At 45.6% G+C, this 27719-nt stretch overlaps 1 protein-coding gene across 1 annotated transcript in view; it reads right to left on the minus strand.

Moving 5' to 3' along the window:
• Nucleotides 1-27719, minus strand: part of LOC121000977 (fatty acid-binding protein, adipocyte-like) — a 268479-nt gene that overhangs the window by 15625 nt on the left and 225135 nt on the right. The window lies entirely within an intron of this gene.

Below are 27719 nucleotides of genomic sequence, written 5' to 3' on the forward strand. Positions count from 1 at the left end.
AAAAGCAGAACACCCGCCGCCAAGAGAGTCTGCCTGCTACTGGCCACTGCCATCTGGGACCGAGCACCCCAAAGGCAGCTTCAAGGAGTTCCCTGGCGTGGCAGTTCTTCAAACAATGTGCTGACGACAAGACCCGAGTGGTTTGCACGCTGTGCCATCAGAGCCTGAAGCGAGGCATTAACGTTCTGAACCTTAGCACAACCTGCATGACCAGGCACCTGCATGCAAAGCATGAACTGCAGTGGAGTAAACACCTTAAAAACAAGGAAGTCACTCAGGCTCCCCCTGCTACCTCTTCTGCTGCTGCCGCCGCCTCGGCCTCTTCCTCCGCCTCTGGAGGAACGTTCGCACCTGTCGCCCAGCAAACATGGGATGTACCACCAACACCACCACCTGCGTCACCAAGCATCTCAACCATGTCACACGGCAGCGTTCAGCTCTCCATCTCACAAACATTTGAGAGAAAGCGTAAATTCCCACCTAGCCACCCTCGATCCCTGGCCCTGAATACCAGCATTTCTAAACTACTGGCCTATGAAATGCTGTCATTTAGGCTGGTGGACACAGACAGCTTCAAACAGCTCATGTCGCTTGCTGTCCCACAGTATGTTGTTCCCAGCCGGCACTACTTCTCCAAGAGAGCCGTGCCTTCCCTGCACAACCAAGTATCCGATAAAATCAAGTGTGCACTGCGCAACGCCATCTGTGGCAAGGTCCACCTAACCACAGATACGTGGACCAGTAAGCACGGCCAGGGACGCTATATCTCCCTAACTGCACACTGGGTAAATGTAGTGGCGGCTGGGCCCCAGGCGGAGAGCTGTTTGGCGCACGTCCTTCCGCCGCCAAGGATCGCAGGGCAACATTCTTTGCCTCCTGTCTCCTCCTCCTCTTCTTCCACCTGCTCATCCAGTCAGCCACACACCTTCACCACCAACTTCAGCACAGCCCGGGGTAAACGTCAGCAGGCCGTTCTGAAACTCATATGTTTGGGGGACAGGCCCCACACCGCACAGGAGTTGTGGGGGGGTATAGAACAACAGACTGACGAGTGGTTGCTGCCGGTGAGCCTCAAGCCTGGCCTGGTGGTGTGCGATAATGGGCGAAATCTCGTTGCAGCTCTGGGACTAGCCGGTTTGACGCACATCCCTTGCCTGGCGCATGTGCTGAATTTGGTGGTGCAGAAGTTCATTCACAACTACCCCGACATGTCAGAGCTGCTGCATAAAGTGCGGGCCGTCTGTTCGCGCTTCCGGCGTTCACATCCTGCCGCTGCTCGCCTATCTGCGCTACAGCGTAACTTCGGCCTTCCCACTCACTGCCTCATATGCGACGTGCCCACCAGTTGGAACTCCACCTTGCACATGCTGGACAGACTGTGTGAGCAGCAGCAGGCCATAGTGGAGTTTCAGCTGCAGCACGCACGGGTCAGTCGCACTGCGGATCAGACCCACTTCACCACCAATGACTGGGCCTCCATGCGAGACCTGTGTGCCCTGTTGCGCTGTTTCGAGTACTCCACCAACATGGCCAGTGGCGATGACGCCATTATCAGCGTTACAATACCACTTCTATGTCTCCTTGAGAAAACACTTAGGGCGATGATGGAAGAGGAGGTGGCCCAAGAGGAGGAGGAGGGAGAGGGGTCATTTTTAGCACTTTCAGGCCAGTCTCTTCGAAGTGACTCAGAGGGAGGTTTTTTGCAACAGCAGAGGCCAGGTACAAATGTGGACAGACAGGGCCCACTACTGGAGGACGAGGAGGACGAGGATGAGGAGGAGGAGGTGGAGGAGGATGAGGATGAAGCAGGTTCACAGCGGGCTGGCACCCAACGCAGCTCGGGCCCATCACTAGTGCGTGGCTGGGGGGAAACGCAGGACGATGACGATACGCCTCCCACAGAGGACAGCTTGTCCTTACCTCTGGGCAGCCTGGCACACATGAGCGACTACATGCTGCAGTGCCTGCGCAACGACAGCAGAGTTGCCCACATTTTAACGTGTGCGGACTACTGTCACAGGGGAACAAGTGGAAGCCCAAGGCGAAGGCAGAGGAGGAGCAAGAGGTCGCCAACGCAGCTGTGTCACGGCCAGCTGCTCTGAGGGCAGGGTTTGCATGGCAGAGATGTGGAAAAGTTTTGTCACCACGCCACAGCTAACTGCACCACCACCTGATACGGAACGTGTTAGCAGGAGGCAACATTTCAATAACATGGTGGAACAGTACCTGTGCACACCCCTCCACGTACTGACTGATGGTTCGGCCCCATTCAACTTCTGGGTCTCCAAATTGTCCACGTGGCCAGAGCTAGCCTTTTATGCCTTGGAGGTGCTGGCCTGCCCGGCGGCCAGCGTTTTGTCTGAACGTGTATTCAGCACGGCAGGGGGCGTCATTACAGACAAACGCAGCCGCCTGTCTACAGCCAATGTGGACAAGCTGACGTTCATAAAAATGAACCAGGCATGGATCCCACAGGACCTGTCCATCCCTTGTGCAGATTAGACATTAACTACCTCCTCCCCTTAACAATATATTATTGTACTCCAGGGCACTTCCTCATTCAATCCTATTTTTATTTTCATTTTACCATTATATTGCGGGGCAACCCAAAGTTGAATGAACCTCTCCTCTGTCTGGGTGCCGGGGCCTAAAAATATCTGACAGTGGCCTGTTCCAGTGGTGGGTGACATGAAGCCTGATTCTCTGCTATGATATGAAAACTGATTCTCTGCTGACATGAAGCCTGAATCTCTGTTATGGGACCTCTCTCCTCTGTCTGGGTGCCGGGGCCTAAAAATATCTGACAGTGGCCTGTTCCAGTGGTGGGTGACGTGAAGCCTGATTCTCTGCTATGACATGAAGACTGATTCTCTGCTGACATGAAGCCTGAATCTCTGTTATGGGACCTCTCTCCTCTGTCTGGGTGCCGGGGCCTAAAAATATCTGACAGTGGCCTGTTCCAGTGGTGGGTGACATGAAGCCTGATTCTCTGCTATGATATGAAGACTGATTCTCTGCTGACATGAAGCCTGAATCTCTGTTATGGGACCTCTCTCCTCTGTCTGGGTGCCGGGGCCTAAAAATATCTGACAGTGGCCTGTTCCAGTGGTGGGTGATGTGAAGCCTGATTCTCTGCTATGACATGAAGACTGATTCTCTGCTGACATGAAGCCTGAATCTCTGTTATGGAACCTCTCTCCTCTGCCTGGGTGCCGGGGCCTAAATATGTGACAATGGACTGTTCCAGTGGTGGGTGACGTGAAGCCTGATTCTCTGCTATGACATGAAGACTGATTCTCTGCTGACATGAAGCCTGAATCTCTGTTATGGGACCTCTCTCCTCTGTCTGGGTGCCGGGGCCTAAAAATATCTGACAGTGGCCTGTTCCAGTGGTGGGTGACGTGAAGCCTGATTCTCTGCTATGACATGAAGACTGATTCTCTGCTGACATGAAGCCAGATTCTCTGTTACGGGACCTCTCTCCTCTGCCTGGGTGCCTGGGCCTAAATATCTGACAATGGACTGTTCCAGTGTTGGGTGACGTAAAGCCTGATTCTCTGCTATGACATGCAGACTGATTCTCTGCTGACATGAAGCCAGATTCTCTGTTACGGGACCTCTCTCCTCTGCCTGGGTGCCTGGGTCTAAATATCTGACAATGGACTGTTCCAGTGTTGGGTGACGTAAAGCATGATTCTCTGCTATGACATGCAGACTGATTCTCTGCTGACATGAAGCCAGATTCTCTGTTACGGGACCTCTCTCCTCTGCCTGGGTGCCTGGGCCTAAATATCTGACAATGGACTGTTCCAGTGTTGGGTGACGTGAAGCCTGATTCTCTGCTATGACATGAAGACTGATTCTCTGCTGACATGAAGCCAGATTCTCTGTTACGGGACCTCTCTCCTCTGCCTGGGTGCCTGGGCCTAAATATCTGACAATGGACTGTTCCAGTGTTGGGTGACGTAAAGCCTGATTCTCTGCTATGACATGCAGACTGATTCTCTGCTGACATGAAGCCAGATTCTCTGTTACGGGACCTCTCTCCTCTGCCTGGGTGCCTGGGCCTAAATATCTGACAATGGACTGTTCCAGTGTTGGGTGACGTGAAGCCTGATTCTCTGCTATGACATGAAGACTGATTCTCTGCTGACATGAAGCCAGATTCTCTGTTACGGGATCTCTCTCCTCTGCCTGGGTGCCTGGGCCTAAATATCTGACAATGGACTGTTCCAGTGTTGGGTGACGTAAAGCATGATTCTCTGCTATGACATGCAGACTGATTCTCTGCTGACATGAAGCCAGATTCTCTGTTACGGGACCTCTCTCCTCTGCCTGGGTGCCTGGGCCTAAATATATGACAATGGACTGTTACAGTGGTGGGTGACGTGAAGCCAGATTCTCTGCTATGACATGAAGACTGATTCTCTGCTGACGTGAAGCCAGATTCTCTGCTATGGGACCTCTCTCCAATTGATATTGGTTAATTTTTATTTATTTTATTTTTATTTTAATTCATTTCCCTATCCACATTTGTTTGCAGGGGATTTACTTACATGTTGCTGCCTTTTGCAGCCCTCTAGCTCTTTCCTGGGCTGTTTTACAGCCTTTTTAGTGCAGAAAAGTTCGGGTCCCCATTGACTTCAATGGGGTTCGGGTTCGGGTCGGGTTCGGATCCCGAACCCGAACATTTCCGGGAAGTTCGGCCGAACTTCTCGAACCCGAACATCCAGGTGTTCGCTCAATTCTACTAAACATATCTGACAGTGGCCTGTTCCAGTGGTGGGTGACATGAAGCCTGATTCTCTGCTATGACATGAAGCCTGATTCTCAGCTATGGGACCTCTCTCCAATTGATATTGGTTAATTTTTATTTCTTTTATTTTTATTTTTATTCATTTCCCTATCCACATTTGTTTGCAGGGGATTTACCTACATTTTGCTGCCTTTTGCAGCCCTCTAGCCCTGTCCTGGGCTGTTTTACAGCCTTTTTAGTGCCGAAAAGTTTGGGTCCCCATTGACTTCAATGGGGTTCGGGTTCGGGATGAAGTTCGGGTCGAGTTCGGATCCCGAACCCGAACATTTCCGGGAAGTTCGGCTGAACTTCTCGAGCCCGAACATCCAGGTGTTCGCTCAACTCTACTCATAATCATGATGGAAATCAGTGACCAAATCAGTGATCCCGTACTGTTAATAAAATAAAAAGCAAACCAGTAAATACCTAGTTTATTTTTATTTTTTGGCATGCTGTTGGTCCACTATGGAGGGGGGGTTCATAATTATAACTCCAGGGAGGACTATGGAGACATTGTTTTTACTGGGGGCACTTAAATGGGGCATTTTTGCACTGGCAATGTAAGGAGGCATTTTTTCCTACTGACACACATAATAGGGGGTCACTTTGGGGACATTGGTTCCACTGGTGGCATTAAAATGATGTATTTCTTGTACTGACACATTATATGGGAGGCACTGTGGGGACATTGGTTCTACTGGGGGCAAAAAAAGGTGGTATTTTTTGTACTGGCACACATAAGGGGCATTTTTGTACTGGGACACATTATAGGGGGGCGCTATGGTAAAAACTGGTGGGGCATTTTTGTAATGGTACACATTACAAAGGACATTAATTGTACTGGCACACATCATAAGGGACATTTTTATACTGGCACAGATTTTAAGGGGGCATTTTATGTACTGGCACACATTATAAGGGGTATTTTTATATTGGCACACATTATAAGGGAGTATTTTTTGTACTGGCACACATTATAAGGGAGTATTTTTGTACTGGCACACATTATAAGGGGGTATTTTTTTGTACTGGCACACATTATAAAGGGAATTATTACTACTGGGAGCATTATGGTGGGCTTTATTACTACTAGTCAGCTATGGGAAACATACTGTAGTATGGGCACTATGATGGCATTATTACCATGGTTGAGCGAACCCGAACTGTAAAGTTCGGGTTCATACCGAACTTTACGATTTTTTGACCCCGGACCCGAACATTTCAGTAAAAGTTTGGGTTCGAGTTCGGTGTTTGGCGATTTAATGGCGCATGTTGAAAAGCTGTAGGGCAGCCAATCAACAAGCGTTTAACTTGTGTGCCCTTAGAAGCCATCACAGCCATGCCTACTAATGGCATGGCTGTGATTGGCCAGTGCAGCATGTGACCTCTATATAAGCTGAAGTCAAGTAGCACCGCAAGTCACTCAGCTCTTACTAGTGTAGGGATAGGATGCTGCTGCTGTGAGGGAGATAATAGGAAAGAATCTGTTATCAGAACTTGTTGTTAACTCTGCGATCTACAGCGATTTTTTTTGTGTGGGTGCAATGCAACATTTTTGTACCCTGCGCTGAGCCCAGTGACACAGAAAAATACGCTTTATACGTCTGTTAGCCAGGTGGGCGTCGGCGGCCATTTTGCTCAAGTGCAGTGCATCAGAGCTGCATATGTGCCATGGACAATAATTTAATCCTGTTCTTTTAGTTCAGTGGGCAACATATACCCATTTTTTAAGTGCACCTGAACTGCATATGTGCCAGGGGAAGCGAAAATAATATAGGTAATCGTCTATGAGTTCAGGGACCCAGGGGGTGACATATTCACATTTTTTTTCTGTAAAGTACCCTAGTGCTGCATATCTGAGTGTAATCAATTCAGTAAATCCATCTGTTAGATTCTGGGGGGACAAATGAAAAATTTTTTTTGCTAAAAAGTACTTTTGCGCCCTGCACTGCATTTGTGATAGTGAAAGAAAATCAGTTAAATCCATCTGTTTCATTGTGGGTGAAAAAATCATATATTTTATTAGTAGAAACAACTGGGACATTGTGGGTGAAAAAAAACCTTTTTTTTGGCCATAAAGTACCTTTTCGGCCTGCACTGCATTTGTGATAGTGAAAGAAAGTCAGTTAAATCCATCTGTTTCACTATGGGTGAAAAAAATCATCTTTTTTTTTCCATATCGTACCTTTGCGGCCTGCACTGCAAATCTGATAGTGAAATAAAATCTGTATATTCATCTGTTTCACTGTGGGTGAAAAATTCATACACTGCTCAAAAAAATAAAGGGAACACAAAAATAACACATTCTAGATCTGCGTTAATTAAATATTCTTCTGAAATACTTTGTTCTTTACATAGTTGAATGTGCTGACAACAAAATCACACAAAAATAAAAAAATGGAAATCAAATTTTTCAACCCATGGAGGTCTGGATTTGGAGTCACACTCAAAATTAAAGTGGAAAAACACACTACAGGCTGATCCAACTTTGATGTAATGTCCTTAAAACAAGTCAAAATGAGGCTCAGTAGTGTGTGTGGCCTCCATGTGCCTGTATGACCTCACTACAACGCCTGTGCATGCTCCTGATGAGGTGGCGGACGGTCTCCTGAGGGATCTCCTCCCAGACCTGGACTAAAGCATCTGCCAACTCCTGGACAGTCTGTGGTGCAACGTGACGTTGGTGGATAGAGCGAGACATGATGTCCCAGATGTGCTCAATTGGATTCAGGTCTGGGGAACGGGCGGGCCAGTCCATAGCATCAATGCCTTCGTCTTGCAGGAACTGCTGACACGCTCCAGCCACATGAGGTCTAGCATTGTCTTGCATTAGGAGGAACCCAGGGCCAACCGCACCAGCATATGGTCTCACAAGGGGTCTGAGGATCTCATCTCGGTACCTAATGGCATTCAGGCTACCTCTGGCGAGCACATGGAGGGCTGTGCGGCCCTCCAAAGAAATGCCACCCCACACCATTACTGACCCAATGCCAAACCGCTCATGCTGGAGGATGTTGCAGGCAGCAGAACGTTCTCCAAGGCGTCTGAAGACTCTGTCACGTCTGTCACATGTGCTCAGTGTGAACCTACTTAAATCTGTGAAGAGCACAGGGCGCCAGTGGCGAATTTGCCAATCTTGGTGTTTTCTGGCAAATGCCAAACGTCCTGCACGGTGTCGGACTGTAAGCACAACCCCCACCTGTGGACGTCGGGCCCTCATATCACCCTCATGGAGTCTGTTTCTGACCGTTTGAGCAGACACATGCACATTTGTGGCCTGCTGGAGGTCATTTTGCAGGGCTCTGGCAGTGCTCCTCCTGTTCCTCCTTGCACAAAGGCGGAGGTAGCGGTCCTGCTGCTGGGTTGTTGCCCTCCTAGGGCCTCCTCCACGTCTCCTGAAGTACTGGCCTGTCTCCTGGTAGCGCCTCCATGCTCTGGACACTACGCTGACAGACACAGCAAACCTTCTTGCCACAGCTCACATTGATGTGCCATCCTGGATAAGCTGCACTACCTGAGCCACTTGTGTGGGTTGTAGACTCCGTCTCATGTTACCACTAGAGTGAAAACACCGCCAGCATTCAAAAGTGACCAAAACATCAGCCAGGAAGCATAGGAACTGAGAAGTGGTCTGGGGTCACCACCTGCAGAATCACTCCTTTATTGGGGGTGTCTTGCTAATTGCCTATAATTTCCACCTGTTGTCTATCCCATTTGCACAACAGCATGTGAAATTGATTGTCACTCAGTGTTGCTTCCTAAGTGGACAGTTTGATTTCACAGAAGTGTGATTGACTTGGAGTTACATTGTGTTGTTTAAGTGTTCCCTTTATTTTTTTGAGCAGTGTATATTATTTTACATAAAGTACCTTTGCAGCATGCACTGCAAATCTGATAGTGAAATATAATCAGTAAATGCAACTGGGACATTTTGGGTCAAAAAACCACAGTTCTTTGGCCTTAAAGTACCTTTGTGGCCTGCACTGCAAATCTGATAGTGAAATAAAATCAGTAAATCAGTAAATCCAGGGATCCCACAGGACTTGTCCGTACTTTGTACAGAATAGACATGTATACCGGCCTCACCCAGCCATTGTTGTACTCCAGCGCACTTTCTGATTGTTTTATTTTTTATATTTCCCAATGTTTTGGGGTCTACCCAAATTTGAACAAAATAAAAAAATAAAATAAAATAAGAAACAAAAACAAAAACCAGTGTTGGCTACCTCCTCCTCCTTCACCGCCGCTTCCACCTACATCGGCACATCCACCGCCAACACACTATATGTGCGGGGTCTGCGCTCCTGAACATAAATGCATAACGGCATAGGCAGGTTTAGCGTAGGACCCGCTTGAACTGAGACCACCTTGTCGCTTGGTAGGTGGGCTTAGATGTGTCTCAGATTTTATCAATAGAGTGAGGGCTTAGTCCATATGTTATGCTTGCATCTATTATTATAGTGCATTATTTTCTGTGATTGTATAAATGTAGCCATGCACATCCGCAACATTCATTATCATATTGTATAGGATGTTTTATTTATTTTTTTCCGTGATTTGTTTAACTTGTCTTGAAGGAGTGGCACTTTCATTTGTGAATACACTCCTATTTTGCGAGTAGTATTAATGTGCACTTTTGCCCCACATATCTAATAGGCGACCTTGATTTAAGGTGGTACTGCCATGCCCTGCTCAGGCTATGTGCGGAGGTCTGCCAGATTAGCAGCACGTGTCTAGCCTTTTGTTTTGTTTTGGAGTTGAGCTAGATCCGCCTTCCTTCAGGTGCACTGGGTGGGGTCATTGGTTTCAGTTTAAATCACACCCACTCCCAGTGTTCCTTGCGGGTTATAGCTTCTGTCTGGCTCTGTGAATGCAAGGAAGGAAGGATTGGCTGTTCCTGCTCTGGAAAGATAAGTTGGTTTCTGTTCTTTTGTGGTTTGTTGTCTAGGCTGTTAGAGAGACGCCTGCCCCTCCAGGTTCTGAGGGAGCAGGCTGCCTCTATTCCCCTTTCACCATCTTAGTGATTTTAGGGTATTTTCAGCCCAGGCACGAGGACACGTTATTCCCACCTTAAGGGTCTGAACGTGGGCATAGCAGTATAGGGAGAGCTGGTAGGGATTTATCAGGAGGTGACCTTGATCCTCAGCTTCTCGCCTAGAAACTTGTTTGTTTTTCTATGTATCTGATATCCTGTCCGCCGTGACAGGTACATATAGGTGTGTGTGCTACTCCACCCACCGGCTGCTGTTGCACATGGAGGTAACTAGGAGCAACACACTATATGTGCGGGATCTGCGCTCCTGAACATAAATGCATAACAGCATAGGCAGGTTTAGTGTAGGACCCGCCTGAACTGAGACCACCTTGTCGCTTGGTAGGTGGGCTTAGATGTGTTTTGATCAAAATGTATTGACCAAGTGTCTCAGATGTTATCAATAGAGTGAGGGCTTAGTCCATATGTTATGCTTGCATCTATTATTATAGTGCATTATTTTCTTTGATTTTATAAATGTAGCCATGCACATCCGCAACATTCATTATCATATCGTGCAGGATGTTTTATATATTTCTTTCCATGATTTGTCTACCCAAATTTGAACAAAATAATAAAGTAAAATAAAAAACGAAAACAAATACCAGTGTTGGCTTCCTCCTCCTCCATCGCCGCTTCCACCTCCTCCTAAACCTCCTACTTTATATGGACCTCCTTCTCCTAGATCAAGATTATTATCTTTTTATTTTTACGTATTTTATGTTATTTTAAGTCCTTTCTCTATTCACATTTGTTTGCAGAGCACTTGCTATGCTCTTAACCACATTTTGTTCCGTTTTGCAGCCCTCTAGCCCTTTCTATGACTTTTTAGAGCCATTTCAGTGCTCCAAAGTTCGGGTCCCCATTGACTTCAATGGGGTTCGGGTCAAGTTCGGGTCCCAAACTCGAACTTTTTTGCGAAGTTCGGCTGAACCCGTCAAACTTGAACTTCCAGGTGTCCGCACAACTCTAATTATTACTTCTGGGACACAACAGGGGAATTATTATTACTATTGGAGACACTGTAGCTCACCACTCCCTAACTGTGGACTATAGACTGTGTTGAGCACCTATAGACTGTGTTGAGCACTTTGACTATGTGCTCAGTGGCAAAAAGAGCCAAATAAGAAAAATTCATATAAACAGTAAATAATCAGTCTGCGCTCAAGACACCAGTATTCTCATAAAATATTACATACACCAATGGTAAAGTTTTCCAAGTATGCCTTTAAAGGAAATCTAGAATATATGAATATCCACAGCTCTCTTCAATTTGTGCAAAAATCCGGTTTATTCATTCAGTCAGCAGCATACAATTGCGACGTTTCGACTTATTCAAGTCTTTATCAAGCAGTGAGATACGTCCCTTATATAACCATAGAAGTGATGTACTAAGTGCCTCCCCTTTAGGGGGTGGGTTCACATAATTACATAAATAAGCATATCCCTAGACACATTCTAAATAGACAGTGATCATATGGGTGTTAATATAGTGAATAATCAAAGATACACTTACAGGAGGTGAGCGTCCATGTGTCTCCCAAGATGCTCTCAACCTACTGCAGAAAAGTGCCTAGATTCGGCGTTCCACGAATCGGCTGCACAGGCACCGACTATCACGTGGAAGGGGGCGGGCAGTGTAAATCAGCCAATCATGTAGCACAGCGTCACTGGAAGAGCGTGACGTCAGTTGTTGCCATGAATATAGGGCAAAAGGAGATATCCTACCAGGGCAGGCCCCCCTCCAATTATAGTGTGGTGGAAGCTTATATCTCCCTAGTTGATATTAATAAATTCAAAAATCAGGCTCCTAACATTAAATATAGGTCTAACATCACAGCAATGGAACGGGTAACCCTTGAATTTATGTCATAGAAGGAATGACACCATTAAACCCGCAGACAAGGGGGGAGCCATTTTCATTATGGACACAGAGAAATATGAGCATGAGATTTTATGCCAACTCAGTGATGCATCAGTGTACCGCCAGATTGACAATGATCCTAAGTTTAAATTTATGCAGAGGATTAAATTACTGGTCGATGACGCATATGCTGATGCATCATTACATGATTTCCTCATTGAAACACACCCGGTCACCCCAGTTCTATATACCTTGCTGAAGATACATAAAGAAAAGGACAACCCCCCCGGGACGAAGAATAGTATCGGGTGTAAAATCCATCTTCTCCCCGATTGCCATTTTATTAGATAAGGTCCTTCGAACTTAGCCATCTCTGCACCGTCATTTGTCAAGGACACCTCACATTTTTTATTGAAACTAGGTGAACTCCAGTTCAAGAAGTGTAATCTACTGGTCTCTTTCGATGTAGTTAGCCTTTACACGAGCATAGATCACAACAAAGGCCTGGAGGCAGTACAACACACATTACGCAATTCTAGTCATACCCCAGGAAGGATATAGTTTTCTTGTCCCTCTTGGAAATCATCCTAACATGTAATTACTTTCTTTTCAAGAATGATTTCTACATACAATGCCGTGGGACCGCCATGGGGTCCAATGTGGCCCCGGCGTATGCAAAAATTTTTATGGCACACTTTGATGAAACCTACGTGTATCCATCCAGCTTCTTCCACAACGTGAGAGGCTGAATGAGATACATTGATGATATTTTCTTTATCTGGACGGGTTTAGAGGAGATGTTACAGAAATTTAACATCTACCTAAATAGCATCCACCCTGAATTACAATTCACCTTTGCTTGTTCCACCGAGAAACTTCAATTCCTAGATACGTTAGTATATCCAGTAGGAGACACATTAAAAACTGATCCTCAACATCCTCAACTTTAAAAGTTCACATCCATGAGGGATGATTGAGTCCTTACCCTAAAGCCAATTTCTACGAGTTAGAAGGATTGTGAGCAAGGACCAGAATATTCAGACTAGACTAGAGGACATGGGTCGGAGATTCACAGAGAGAGGCTATCCCTCAAAATTGGTCAAAAGACATTGGGAATGTAGTGGGGATATAACAAGACATGAACTGTTGACAAATAGAGGACCTAAGAAGGAAACAAATAGAATCCCCTTTGTCACCAGCTATACCCCCCTTAGCATCAGAGTTGCAGCTATAGTTAAAAAGAACTGGAGGATACTTACTCAAGCATTCCCTGATATTCCAGAATTTCAACACCCCCCCCCCCTTTACTCTCCTACAGAAGAACTACTAATTTGAAGGACAGGTTGGTACACGCAGACTAACGCATACCACGGCCAATATTGAGCAAAAAGGCTGTATGTTTCCCGTGTTTGAATTGCTGTCACTGTAGCAGCATGATCAACGGAAACTCATTTGTACATCGCCAAACAGGGGCCAGATATCATATCCAACATTACTATACCTGTAGCTCTTCCTTTGTGATCTATATTCTTCAATGCCCTTGCGGCTTATTGTATGTAGGAGAAACTTCCCAGGCAATCAAGAATTACCCAACATAAATCAAAAATTTGCAACTCTGTTCTTGAACTGCCAGTTTCTGAACATTTTACCAAGTACCGACATAGTATCTCCCAGTTGAGATTTTTGATCATCGATGGGGTTCCTCAACCCCGCAGTGGTGGTGACCGTGAATCTATATTGAAAAAACTGGAACTAAAATGGATTTTTAAATTGGACACTTTAGAACCTAAAGGACTTAATAGGGATTTTGGACTGAACATTTTTGCCTAGTGGTGTCTATCTAGTAGATGATCTTTGCCCTCCCCCTCCTGTAGTTTGTAACCACTTAAGTTTTGTGCCCAACAATTAATCATTGTTGTGTAATCTTTTCTTTTGCTGATTTTTTATTTTATTTCTCACAGGTGATACTCCATATGAAGACAAGGACTCTCTTACTCTTTTGCTATGTCATCGTGCTCTTTTAATTCCGAATGTGCAGATACCTTCAGACAATTTTATTAGGGCCCTCTACTATTCCTCCAGGAGATCCTCTTTTATTGTGGCACTTCCAGAGGGTGAGCTATTATAAATTACAGGTTGATCGGAACTGCTGGCCGAACGACGGAGTCTTTGCACCTACAGCCTACCATTTGGTTTGTCATCTAGATGATAACCTGAATGGGGGATATATGTGTGATGAGCTCATACTTCTAGTTTCCTGGGGGTCGAATCCACAAATATGGACGCACCCCATTGAGCTATGAAGTGATCTGCATGAATGGTCTCTGGGGCACTCCCAAAAAGGTCTAGGGTCACCTAAATGATGATCCTGTACCTAGGATGTGCCCCAGTTTGAATGATCACTGCGGCAGCCCCTAAGAAGGTCGAGAGTCACCCAAATGATGATTCTACACCTGGGGTGTGCCTCGGTTACAAAAACTGGGATCCCAGGATATGGATGAGTGTCATTTAAATAATTATCTCACCCTACCGGGTAATCTCCAGCTAAGGCTACTTTCACACCTGCGTTCGGGTGTCCGCTCGTGAGCTCCGTTTGAAGGGGCTCACAAGCGGCCCCGAACGCATCCGTCCAGCTCTAATGCATTCTCAGTGGAGGCGGATCCGCTCAGAATGCATCCGTCTGGCGGCGTTCAGCCTCCGCTCCGCTCAGTGAGCGGACACCTGAACGCTGCTTGCAGCGTTCGGGTGTCCGCCTGGCCGTGCGGAGGCAAGCGGATCCGTCCAGACTTACAATGGAAGTCAATGGGGACGGATCCGCTTGAAGATGACACCATATGGTTCAATCTTCAAACGGATCCGTCCCCCATTGACTTTCAATGTAAAGTCTGAATGGATCCGTTCAGGCTACTTTCCGACTTAGAAATTTTTCTAAGTTATAATGCAGACGGATCCGTTCTGAACGGATGCAAACGTCTGCATTATAGGAGCGGATCCGTCTGATGAAACATCAGACGGACCCGCTCTGAACGCTAGTGTGAAAGTAGCCTAAGGCAAGTTTACTTGACAATCTATGTATAGGATGATCTATAACCCCTTCTGGTCTCTTTCACCCACATGTCTGTAATTGGTTATTGCAGATCTGTGGATGATTAATGCCATGCAACGGGGGATTGTTATAGAAGCAATAGCTGTATCACACTAGTCTGCCTAGCAACTAGTGATGTTATTTAATTTATTCACTCGATTTTAGGGTGGATCCTGCCCTGGGAGAATATCTCTTTTTGCCCTATCTTCATGGCAACAACTGACGTCACGCTCTTCCATTGACGCTGTGCTACATGATTGGCTGATTTACACTGCCCGCCCCCTTCCACGTGATAGTCGGCCCCTGCGCAGCCGGATTCGGGGAAACGCCAAATCTAGGCACTTTTCTGACTTAGGTTAAGAGCACCTTGGGAGACACATGGACGCTCACCTCCTGAAAGTGTATCTTTGATTATTCACTATATTAACATTCATATGATCACATTTAGAATGTGTCTAGGGATATGCTTATTTATGTAATTATGTGAACACACCCCCTAAAGGAGAGGCACTTAGTACATCACTTCTATGGTTATATAAGGGACGTATTGTCCTCTATCTCACTGCTTGATAAAGACTTGAATAAGTCGAAACGTCGCAATTGTATGCTGCTGACTGAATAAAAGAACTGGATTTTTGCACAAATTGAAGAGTGCTGTGGATATTTATATATTCTACTATCTCAAGGGATCCGTAGCCTGGATATCCTTCCGCTGGCACCATCCTGGACCACTATACCCGGTACCTGAATTTTTTATATGTTTTACCCCATAGTGGAGTGTGTAGTGCTGCTTACTATATTTTTTTAAAGGAAATCTGTCACCAGGAAAATCACTATTGAAGTAAAGCCATAGCTTAATAGCACTTAGTACCTTATTTACAGATATGCCTTTGTTCCAGCAATAGATCTTTTTTATCTTCTGAAAATCCTGTTTATTTAGTATGCAAATGAGCCAGTAACTCTTGCAGGAAGGAGCCCAGGCATGCCCTCATGCTGGGAGCAGGGAAGGGGGGGGGGGGGGCAGATTTATAGCTTAAATGTGATATAGGAGGGGTGGGTGGACACATTGTGGCAGGCTCCTTCCTACAAGAGTGATGCCCCTCTGGGCACATTACTGGCTAATTTCCATACTAAATAAACTGTATTTTCAGAGGATAAAAAACATCTATTGCTGGAACAAAGGCACATCTGGAAATAAGGTACTAATTGCTATTAGACTATGGCTTTACTTCAATAGCAATTATCCTGGTGACACATTTCCTTTAACGGGAGGAAAGGGGTTAGGTTGAGAATTTGGCATGAGTGGTGGGCCGTTTCAATTTTCATCTCAGGCAGCAGAAAAGCTAGGTACACCCCTGACTAAACTCAAGGTGACTGGTGGGAGTGATTACAATCTCGGTTCAGATCTCCAGACTATGTTGGTGCTACATAATTAACGAGAAATAAACAAACATAACACTGCTAACATTTAAGTAAATCATCCATAATAAGTGAAGTTACAAGAAAAAGTAAACAGACTGTTATCGAAATGTTGGCACACATCCATTCAGCGAAAGCTCTTACGACCTTGTAAAGTAGATTTAATATAACTATAAAGGCTTTTCAATGGTGACATGTAATTTAGCATATTAAAACGTAAATTTGCTTAACATACAAATGGAATCCAGTAAGGGTCCATTCACACGTCCGCGATTTCGTTCCGGACCCATTCATTTCTATGGGAATTGCGGACCCATTAATTTCTATGGGGCAGCACGATGTGCTGCCTGGATCCGGAATTGCGGATCCGCACTTCCGGGTCCGCAATTCCGATCCCGAAAATTATAGAGCATGTCCTATTCTTGTCCGCAATTGCGGACAAGAAAAGGCATTTTCTATGAGAATGCCGGCGATGTGCGGTCCGCAAAATGCGGAACGCACATCGCCGATGTCCGTGTTTTGCGGATCCGCGGATCTGCAAAACACACACGGACGTGTGAATGCACTCTAACTCAGACCAATGAAATCTAACGATATTTGTCTTTGTGATATTGCTGGAAAAATGAATGTTGTGATTCAAAGTTACTCTTCTCGTGTGCATGAACTGGAACAGCCAATTGCTGTCCTACCTTCCGGTTTGGTGGTGGAGTGGCAGGAAGAGTACTATAGGTGACCTAAAAACTTAAAGGTGTTGTCTCATAAGTATAATGCCTGTCTATACGTATCTTTAGGACATATGGACATCATAGAGGAGGGTTTTCGTCTATGGACCCCTTTGTATGAGTGAAAGAGGACAGCAGATAGGAGCAAACCAGGGCCATCTATGTATCACATGGACAGCTGTTTATCTATGTAATATTAGATTTCTCCTACAACAATCCCTGCAAAATGACCTGTTTGAGATCTGCTGATGACTGCAGCAGCTCTCATATTAAAGGGGAGTGTCTATGAAGAAGCAACCATTGTATCTACACTAAAACATAAAGGGTTTGTCCCAGAATGAGAACTCATCAGCTATCCACAGGATAGGTGATAAACATCTGTTTGGTGATGGTCTAACCAGTAGGACCCTCACTGATGATGAGAACAGGGATCCCAGGGGTCCCCTTTTAAATAAAGCTTCAGTTGTGCATGTGCGCTGCAGCTCCATTCACATGGCGGACACGAGACCCCATTCTCGTCATTGGTGGTAGTCCCAGCAATTGGACCCCCTATGATGAGACACATCATGTATCCTGTGAATAGGTGTTCTCCTTCTGGGACAACCTCTTTAAAAGCTATGTAATCTTTTAAGGGAATTTTATTATTTTATTAGTAATATTATTATTGCATTCACCTTTTATGGGCTAAAAAACACTTTCCTAAGGCCTCATTCACATGCCTGTGTCCTTGATGACATTGCAACAAGCCTCTGAGAAGCTGGAGTCAAGGATGGGAGTGATAATGCCTCTAACTGTCACAATCAATCACGGAGGCTTTCTTTACATCATTGCCCCTTAGGGCTGTCCAGTGAAAATAGAGGAAACACCCTGGTTCTGAGGCTGCTGCCTGACAGTAGTTGGGGTGCCTTTGATGTCACAGTATCGGATGGGTGCAAGGCTGGGTGTGTGGAGTGTGCAGTACCACATGGGTATATGCAAAGTTTGGGTTTGTAATGTACTGTTTTTGACATGCTATGCACTGTTACACCAGCAGATGGCATATGGGTGGCACTGGGAATGGAGCTAATCACTCCATTCTCCCCATCCCTCTTGATAGGAGTGGGGTGGTCTGACGTCTTGTGAAGAGGAAGAGTTAGCTTGACAAGCCTGAAGTGAGGAAGCATATCCATCTGCTCCTGCTGCAAATGCTTTATGTGACAGGCGCAGCACTATGAAGTGCCCTTTGCGCTGTGGCTTTAGAAGAATTTTGATATCTCTGACTTTTAGTCTAACCAGACTGTCTATTACTCTGTAATTCCTCTAGCGCCGTTCTATGGAAACAGTAGGTTTAAAGAACACACCAAATGCTTCAAATAACTTCTTTATTAACTTCAACTTTTCTTCATCTATAACACTGCCGCCTCTGCAGCAGATAGTCCATGTACATAACACGTGTTGAAAAGATATCACAAAATGGCGGTATGCATAAGATGGTGGTTCAACTGTTCAATCTTGTCATTCAACATAAAATGGTGGATATATTTCTCTCTTCAGTATCTGTACTCTCACTTTAAGTTATTTAAGCACTTTATGATCTCTCTGAGAGGTATATCTGAGGTCTAACTAATAGTTCCCTTGCAGTATGCAGTTAGCAGTGACTATTTGTAGATTGGTTGAGTATGATCTGGTATGATTGTATGCAATTTGGATTGCAATATGTTTGTATGGTATTTGTAGTAGTTCACAGTTTGCAACTGTAGCTTGCAATTTGCAATGTGTATTTGTACTTTTCAATTGAATTTGTATGGTTGCAGTTGGTGGAACTGTAAGTAAACACATATATATCTAGTTCAGTATACAGTTCTAAACACAATACTAACAATATGAACATTTAACTGTTTTAAATACCTATATTGGCCTCTTGTTCCCATAAAACTCAGCTCTTAGTGGAGTGAATGTCTCATCATCTCCTGTCTCTGGTGAATAATGATTCTAGCAGCAGGAGCTGGGGAATTCACAGACTGGCTGTCTGTGAGGCTGGCTGTGATAGGTGAAAACTCTTGCTATGTGAGAAGCTGGCTGTGATTGGTCTAGACTTCTGCCCAGCAACAACAGATTAAAACTATGCATTCTGTTGTTTCTGCTGTGTCACTGTCTACCTTACATTACAAAATGAATCTTAAAGTCATAGTATCCTTTTCTGCTTCTGTGAACACAAAACACAACAGCAATGTGACATCCAAAACATGATGTCACAGTAAATACCTCTGCTTTTGTCTTTAACACATAAGCATAAGAACTGTATTAAGGCTATTGGCAGGTCTAGCTGTATACACATATAAGCTATACTAGCAACCTAGGACAGGTCTTAGCTGGCAAGCTACACCTTAGGGACTAGAGAGTCAGCTTATCTGTGAGGACCACTACTCCAGGGAAACTGCAGAGTCCCAGGCCATAGGAGTTCTGCAAACTACAGCATTTACAGTCAGCAGAGTAGCAGCGAGCAACAGAAGAGTCGGTGCAGAGGATGGGAGTGTTAGTGGCCCTGATAAAGTGTTGTGTCATGGTGTATTCCCTCAGGCCATTGCTGCCTAGATATCGATGCAGTGGAAATGTAGTATTGAAGAATAAGGCTAGAACTAAATGTAACTATTTTTTAATAAGTGAAATGTAAAACTTCAAATACATTCAATAACATTAGATTTTGAGTGCAATCTTCTGGCACCAGTAAGGATTATGGAGGCAGGTTGGATGGCTACAATTTACTAGTTAGGTTGTGCTGGCCTAGTAATGTTCTGGGTGATGGATGTCTAAGCCGTAGTACCCCACCTCACAGTTGTGTCTTGAATGCTGGCTGTAGCTTTTCACTCTGCTGTCTGTCTTCTCAAGGATTCACCTGAGGAGCAAAAAAGTTGATTTCCATGGAGAATTTGTAACAGGAACATTAGCTCTGGTGTGTGCTTGCTCTCTCAACTAGAACTCCCCCTCCTGACAGAAAGCAGAACCTGCCCAATCCTACCAAGAGGGGAGGAACAGGGTGGTTAGCCCTGTTCCTGGCAAACCCTTGCCAATTATACCTTACTGGTACATATGGCCATAGCATACAAGCATTACATTGCATAACAATATACAGGGTGGGCCATTTATATGGATACACCTTAATAAAATGGGAATGGTTGGTGATATTAACTTCCTGTTTGTGGCACATTAGTATATGTGAGGGGGGAAACTTTTCAAGATGGGTGGTGACCATGGCGGCCATTTTAAAGTCGGCCATTTTGAATCCATCTTTTGTTTTTTCAATAGGAAGAGGGTCATTTGACACATCAAACTTATTGGGAATTTCACAAGAAAAACAATGGTGTGCTTGGTTTTAACGTAACTTTATTCTTTCATGAGTTATTTACAAGTTTCTGACCACTTACAAAATGTGTTCAATGTGCTGCCCATTGTGTTGGATTGTCAATGCAACCCTTTTCTCCCACTCTTCACACACTGATAGCAACACCGCAGGAGAAATGCTAGCACAGGCTTCCAGTATCCGTAGTTTCAGGTGCTGCACATCTCGTATCATCTGAAGGCAATCGTCTATGCTGTGAAGATACGAGATGTGCAGCACCTGAAACTACGGATACTGGAAGCCTGTGCTAGCATTTCTCCTGCGGTGTTGCTATCAGTGTGTGAAGAGTGGGAGAAGAGGGTTGCTTAGACAATCCAACACAATGGGCAGCACATTGAACACATTTTATAAGTGGTCAGAAACTTGTAAATAACTCATGAAAGAATAAAGTTACGTTAAAACCAAGCACACCATTGTTTTTCTTGTGAAATTCCCAATAAATTTGATGTGTCACAAGACCCTCTTCCTATTGAAAAAACAAAAGTTGGATTCAAAATGGCCGACTTCAAAATGACCGCCATGGTCACCACCTATCTTGAAAAGTTTCCCCCCTCACATATACTAATGTGCCACAAACAGGAAGTTAATATCACCAACCATCCATCTTTTGTTTTTTCAATAGGAAGAGGGTCATTTGACACATCAAACTTATTGGGAATTTCACAAGAAAAACAATGGTGTGCTTGGTTTTAACGTAACTTTATTCTTTCATGAGTTATTTACAAGTTTCTGACCACTTATAAAATGTGTTCAATGTGCTGCCCATTGTGTTGGATTGTCAATGCAACCCTTTTCTCCCACTCTTCACACACTGATAGCAACACCGCAGGAGAAATGCTAGCACAGGCTTCCAGTATCCGTAGTTTCAGGTGCTGCACATCTCGTATCATCTGAAGGCAATCGTCTATGCTGTGAAGATACGAGATGTGCAGCACCTGAAACTACGGATACTGGAAGCCTGTGCTAGCATTTCTCCTGCGGTGTTGCTATCAGTGTGTGAAGAGTGGGAGAAGAGGGTTGCTTAGACAATCCAACACAATGGGCAGCACATTGAACACATTTTATAAGTGGTCAGAAACTTGTAAATAACTCATGAAAGAATAAAGTTACGTTAAAACCAAGCACACCATTGTTTTTCTTGTGAAATTCCCAATAAATTTGATTTGTCACATGACCCTCTTCCTATTGAAAAAACAAAAGTTGGATTCAAAATGGCCGACTTCAAAATGACCGCCATGGTCACCACCTATCTTGAAAAGTTTCCCCCCTCACATATACTAATGTGCCACAAACAGGAAGTTAATATCACCAACCATTCCCATTTTATTAAGGTGTATCCATATAAATGGCCCACCCTGTATAACACAATACAATACATGATACAAAACTACTGTATATGCAATGGTAGTACCCTCAGGTCTGGGGTAAAATAATAAATGTCTCTGTTTACTGTAGTGAAAAATAGGTACATCCAAGTATAGCAAAACACAGTTCCAACTATACACAGTGCAATTCTTTCCCAGATAGCGATGTATGGATTTAGGCAAGGATAGGAGTTAAGGTCCTCTTCTCTCTCTATCTTGCTAAAATTTCTCTCAGGAGAATCTATGGCAGGCAATAGTACCTTGACAATAATGGCTGTACTGCCCACTGCAGGATACATGGTTTTGAAGGCATGTCTGGCCAGGACATGTCCAAGTGTGATGGGTGAAAGACCATTAGAGATAACTTGTCTGACAAGGACTTATTAAAGGGGTTGTCTCACTTCAGCAAGTGGCATTTATCATGTAGAGAAAGTTAATACAAGCCACTTACAATATATGGTTGTTATCCATTTCCGGCTCCTTTGCTGGCTGGATTCATTTTCCCATCACATTATACACTGCTGGTTTTTATGGTAACAGACCACACTATAATCCATCAGTGGTGGATGTACTTGCACAATATAGGAAAAAGCACTAGAATATGTGTGCTCCCATGATCACAGCCACCAGAGAGGCTGACACTTTCTCCTATAGTGTGCAAGCACGGCCACCACTGATGGATTGCAGGGTGGTATGTAACCATGGAAACCAGCAGTGTATAATGTGATGGAAAAATGAATCCAGCTAGCAGGAAGGAAGCAATATGGATAATCACAGTACATTAGTAAGTGCCTTATCATGTAGAGAATAACTTTCTCTACATGATAAATGCCACTTACATAAGTGAGACAACCTTTTTAGCTCTATGGCACTGGTGTTAAGGAGTTGCCTTTGGGTCCTGAGCACACCAAAACAGATTGATCTACTGTAAAAATCTCCACATCCCAAGGTGAATATCATGGAAATGTACTGTGAGTACTGCAACCTAATCAAAGAATGGAGCACAAGAGTTTGCCTGCCGTGAGGGAGAACCTCTCTTTGGTTGTATTGCCTAAAGTAAAGTGCAGTGTACGGGAGCTGTAATGCCCGTCACTACAGAAGGGTCACTTGTTGTGTTGTCGTTTCCCCTTATTTATGGGGAGGTTGGTATAAGTCGTCTTCATAAAATATAATTTAATGTAAGGCTATGTATTTCCCTGTTACTGTAAAATGTGCATGTACAGGCTTGTTAGGGGTGTCCTTCCAGCTCTTAGTCATTAGAGGGAGCTAGGGAGCCCTAGACTATATAAGGCCCAGTCAGGGAAAGGAAAGTGAGTTGGAGGAGAGTTTGGAGTTGAAGTGGAAGCTGAGTTGGAGATTAGACTATGTCAGAGTCGAGTCCAGGCCTGGAGCCTGCAGACCAGGAGAGGGTATTGCAGTCCCTGTAACCGGGTTCCAGATCCAAGGAGAAGGTTCCCCTCCTGAGTTTATATATGCAGAAGCAGGAACGCCACAGTTAACCAGCCTGAGGACACTGGGAGAGACAGAGGCAAGTCCAGAAAAGCAAGAGGTACTAAAGACAACAGAGGAGGTACTTGATAATTATAAAACCAAGGATATACGCCAGAGCTAGGGCATTGGGCCTTGGAGAAGAGTTTCTATGTTCCAGGATCAGTCAGGAATAGAGTGCAAGCCGCCTGTACTGCAAGTCCTGTGTTTAACACTCTGAAGTCACCTTGCTATATATTGCCTGCAACAAATGTACTGAAACCGACTGTCTTCAAAGGAACTGCGCTTCCATCTATGTCCATGTATGATGACTACTAAAGTTTGAGTTCTGTTTTAACATCACGTGGTTCCTCAGTTATTCCTGCTATCAGCAAACGGCGTGCCACCGTTTAATTCGCACTGGCGTCACGAACATTACTTATCATCACCTGCCCTTGCAGAGAGTCAGCTGTCTCAGGTTAGTGTCACGATTGCACTCCAACACCCAGGAACATTTCTAAACCTAACTTGAGTACGCTGCACCTCTCTTTTGGCGTCACGAACAGGATACGCACGCTTTCTAGTGCAAGAAGCGTGAACTTTGTGCCTTATACAGTTGCCCTGTGACCAAAGTGACAAATTGCCTGCTTATTTAAAGTGGAGTTTGTGGACTGAAAAACATACCAAAAGTGTTCCTAAAACCTCCAAAAAGCACTGTGCAGTGTTGCGCTATCAAGAGGAAGGAAATCGCCACATCGGAGTGTGGTTTTATGGACTTTTTACCATCCTGCTTGCTGTCAGTGAATAGACAGAGTTTGTTACTAAAAGATGGCCACTGAGCTTGCTGAATTTACTGCTGCGTCATCTTCATCCCGAAAGGGCGGGAATAGTTGGCGCCTTTTCACTGAAAAAGCGGGAAAAGGTTCAAGGTCAGGCGCCACCGACTGTCTGGACATTTGCATGTCTGCCAGCATGGACTCATATTTTGGTTTTAGTATTCCTCTTTATAGCGGCCTCCCGGATCTCTGCCATAAGTGTTGACCACTTGAATGAGGGCTGAAAGAAGTCTCTCCAGGAGCCGTAGCAGTGCTCCGGTTCTTTCCCCAGTGGCGAGCAGGCGGGTCTCTCCGGTCCCGGAGAGTAGGCCGGTGGAGCCTCCTCTGGCTCTACACCAACATCAGTCATATTCAATAAATCAGGCGCGGACATCTCAGCAGAGCAGTCTTCACTCTCCAACATGCTCGATCCTTCTCCCCAGAGCGACAGGGTGGCGCCAATAAGTTCAGCCAGATCCTCCTATTGCACTGGGAGGCCGCCCCCCAGTGCAATAGGAGGATCTGGCTGAACTTATTGGCGCCACCCTGTCGCTCTGGGGAGAAGGATCGAGCATGTTGGAGAGTGAAGACTGCTCTGCTGAGATGTCCGCGCCTGATTTATTGAATATGACTGATGTTGGTGTAGAGCCAGAGGAGGCTCCACCGGCCTACTCTCCGGGACCGGAGAGACCCGCCTGCTCGCCACTGGGGAAAGAACCGGAGCACTGCTACGGCTCCTGGAGAGACTTCTTTCAGCCCTCATTCAAGTGGTCAACACTTATGGCAGAGATCCGGGAGGCCGCTATAAAGAGGAATACTAAAACCAAAATATATTATGAAGAACTGACCAAGTCCATTTATGACCGTCATCCCAATACCCAACCCCGCCTGGAAAGGAGAAAGGGGTTGGTGCTGTCTTTTGACAAAACCCGTGGCTACGGGTTCATACAGGACTATGTTACTGGCAGAGACTTATACGTCAACCGAAGATCTGTCAAGAGAGACTACCTCCCTGCGCATCTGCATAATCTCCGCGAGGGAGAGGAAGTAGAGTTCACTCCTGCTGAGAGCCTGCGAGGCCCATATGCAACTGCCGTGTCCCGTCCCAAGAGAGAACCGGAGGACTGGGAGGCAGAAGAGGACTATTCTGGCTGCGAGCGAGAACCTGAACGCTCTCCAGAACCAGCCCATCACGCGTTCCAGGAGCGGGGCTCTTTCATTGGTCCTAATGTATTCTGGCAGCCAACCGTGTTGGAGAAATGGGTGAGTCCCTATCCGTCCCCCGAGCTGCCTCGCCGGGAGAAAACAATCCAGGACTTAGAGAATCTCAAAGGACTCCGCGTTACCCTGGAGAATATCCGGAAGGGTAGGAGACCCGATGCGCCACCGGAGCCTGCGGCGGCCGCGTCCGATGCATCCTACACTGTACCTGCGCCGGCGGCGCCAGCAGAAGACAGCGATTCTGACACTGAAAGTATAGGTGACCAGATCGTCCGGCTGGAGGAAAAATTGCGGGAGCTGCGCAAGATTGCCACCGCCAGGATCCAGACGCCGCCTAAGAGGGACGAGGTAAGGGTGCCTGTCACCACCCGTAAACCACCTTCTGCTAACATTGCTCCGTCAAGGTCCCACAGAAGTCCCGCTAATCCTGAGACTTGCTGCACAGAGCCCACCGGACCGCTTGCGGCGGCGGTATCAAGTTCACCGCAGCCTACAATAATTATGCCTGGACCGGTGCGGTCCACCAGAGTATTTACCCCTAGGCCTATGGGGCCAATACCTATTAGGGGTCCCTTCACTTTGCAGCTGCCCCCTGACACTGTAATGTGGGCACATCCACCTGTAGAGAACTACTACAGCCCTTATGTGCCAGCAGAGCTGGGCAACTATGATGCGCCCTTGTGAATTAGCCTGCTAGGCCTTTGATTTATGTTGCCAAGGGATTTTTGAAAATTTAACCCTTTCAGGACAGGAGTCCTATGTTTCTGGTCCTTTGTTGCTGCTGCCAGTTACCCACGGCTCAGTGGTAGGTGTCACTCACTGAAATAATAAAGTCAGCAAAGCCAAGTTTGTTTCCAGGATCTCCTGCCTGCTTCTGCTATCACACACCAAGTTGTGCCTGTTCCGTTGTTGCACCTTTTACCCTTAACCCCCTTTTCAGGTTGATCAGGGGTATTACAGCACTTGTTTTTTTTGCTGTCATTTTTATTGTGCAACGGAACTCCAAGTATACGTGCCCAGTGATAGACTTAAAAGTACCTGAGCCTCTGAGATCTTTGTTTTTAAGGAAATGTGCCCAGAGATGGACTCCACCGCACGAGAGCCTCTGTGATTGATAAGAAAGGAACCTGGGTACGAACTCATATTTGTTCTTTGAGCCTCCAAGCACTTTTATACTGTTTTATCTTTTCTTGCTGTTCTATTAAGGACAATTTGCACATATGGACTATCCTGGTAATAATGTTACGCTGTGCCAGGTCAGCGCCCCAGTTCCATTCACTGTCCTGAGAGAAGAGAACGACGCCCCTTGTCACTACCCTTCACTGTTGCCAATTGGACCTGATATGAATGTAAATGCAGATGAACTACATATATGTATGCCTGCATGTGTCTTTTTCTGTTTCAGGTAGAAATTCCAGTTGGGCGGGCCCTGATGGAGTACGAGGTCGTACTCAGCTTAAAGTAGCGGGGTATGCAGTGTACGGGAGCTGTAATGCCCGTCACTACAGAAGGGTCACTTGTTGTGTTGTCGTTTCCCCTTATTTATGGGGAGGTTGGTATAAGTCGTCTTCATAAAATATAATTTAATGTAATGCTATGTATTTCCCTGTTACTGTAAAATGTGCATGTACAGGCTTGTTAGGGGTGTCCTTCCAGCTCTTAGTCATTAGAGGGAGCTAGGGAGCCCTAGACTATATAAGGCCCAGTCAGGGAAAGGAAAGTGAGTTGGAGGAGAGTTTGGAGTTGAAGTGGAAGCTGAGTTGGAGATTAGACTATGTCAGAGTCGAGTCCAGGCCTGGAGCCTGCAGACCAGGAGAGGGTATTGCAGTCCCTGTAACCGGGTTCCAGATCCAAGGAGAAGGTTCCCCTCCTGAGTTTATATATGCAGAAGCAGGAACGCCACAGTTAACCAGCCTGAGGACACTGGGAGAGACAGAGGCAAGTCCAGAAAAGCAAGAGGTACTAAAGACAACAGAGGAGGTACTTGATAATTATAAAACCAAGGATATACGCCAGAGCTAGGGCATTGGGCCTTGGAGAAGAGTTTCTATGTTCCAGGATCAGTCAGGAATAGAGTGCAAGCCGCCTGTACTGCAAGTCCTGTGTTTAACACTCTGAAGTCACCTTGCTATATATTGCCTGCAACAAATGTACTGAAACCGACTGTCTTCAAAGGAACTGCGCTTCCATCTATGTCCATGTATGATGACTACTAAAGTTTGAGTTCTGTTTTAACATCACGTGGTTCCTCAGTTATTCCTGCTATCAGCAAACGGCGTGCCACCGTTTAATTCGCACTGGCGTCACGAACATTACTTATCATCACCTGCCCTTGCAGAGAGTCAGCTGTCTCAGGTTAGTGTCACGATTGCACTACAACACCCAGGAACATTTCTAAACCTAACTTGAGTACGCTGCAAAGTATTACTGCTCATGTTGCGTTCTCCAGTCTCGCAGGTTTGCTGCCTGGGGATAACATTTGATTCTGCCCTGTCATTTAAGCCACACATCCAAATTCTCCCCTCCTCCAGCTGCTTCTGCAGCAACCGGGCTGCA

The sequence above is a fragment of the Bufo bufo genome, chromosome 5 (assembly GCF_905171765.1).
Source record: "Bufo bufo chromosome 5, aBufBuf1.1, whole genome shotgun sequence".
Classification (NCBI taxonomy): Eukaryota; Metazoa; Chordata; class Amphibia; order Anura; family Bufonidae; genus Bufo; species Bufo bufo.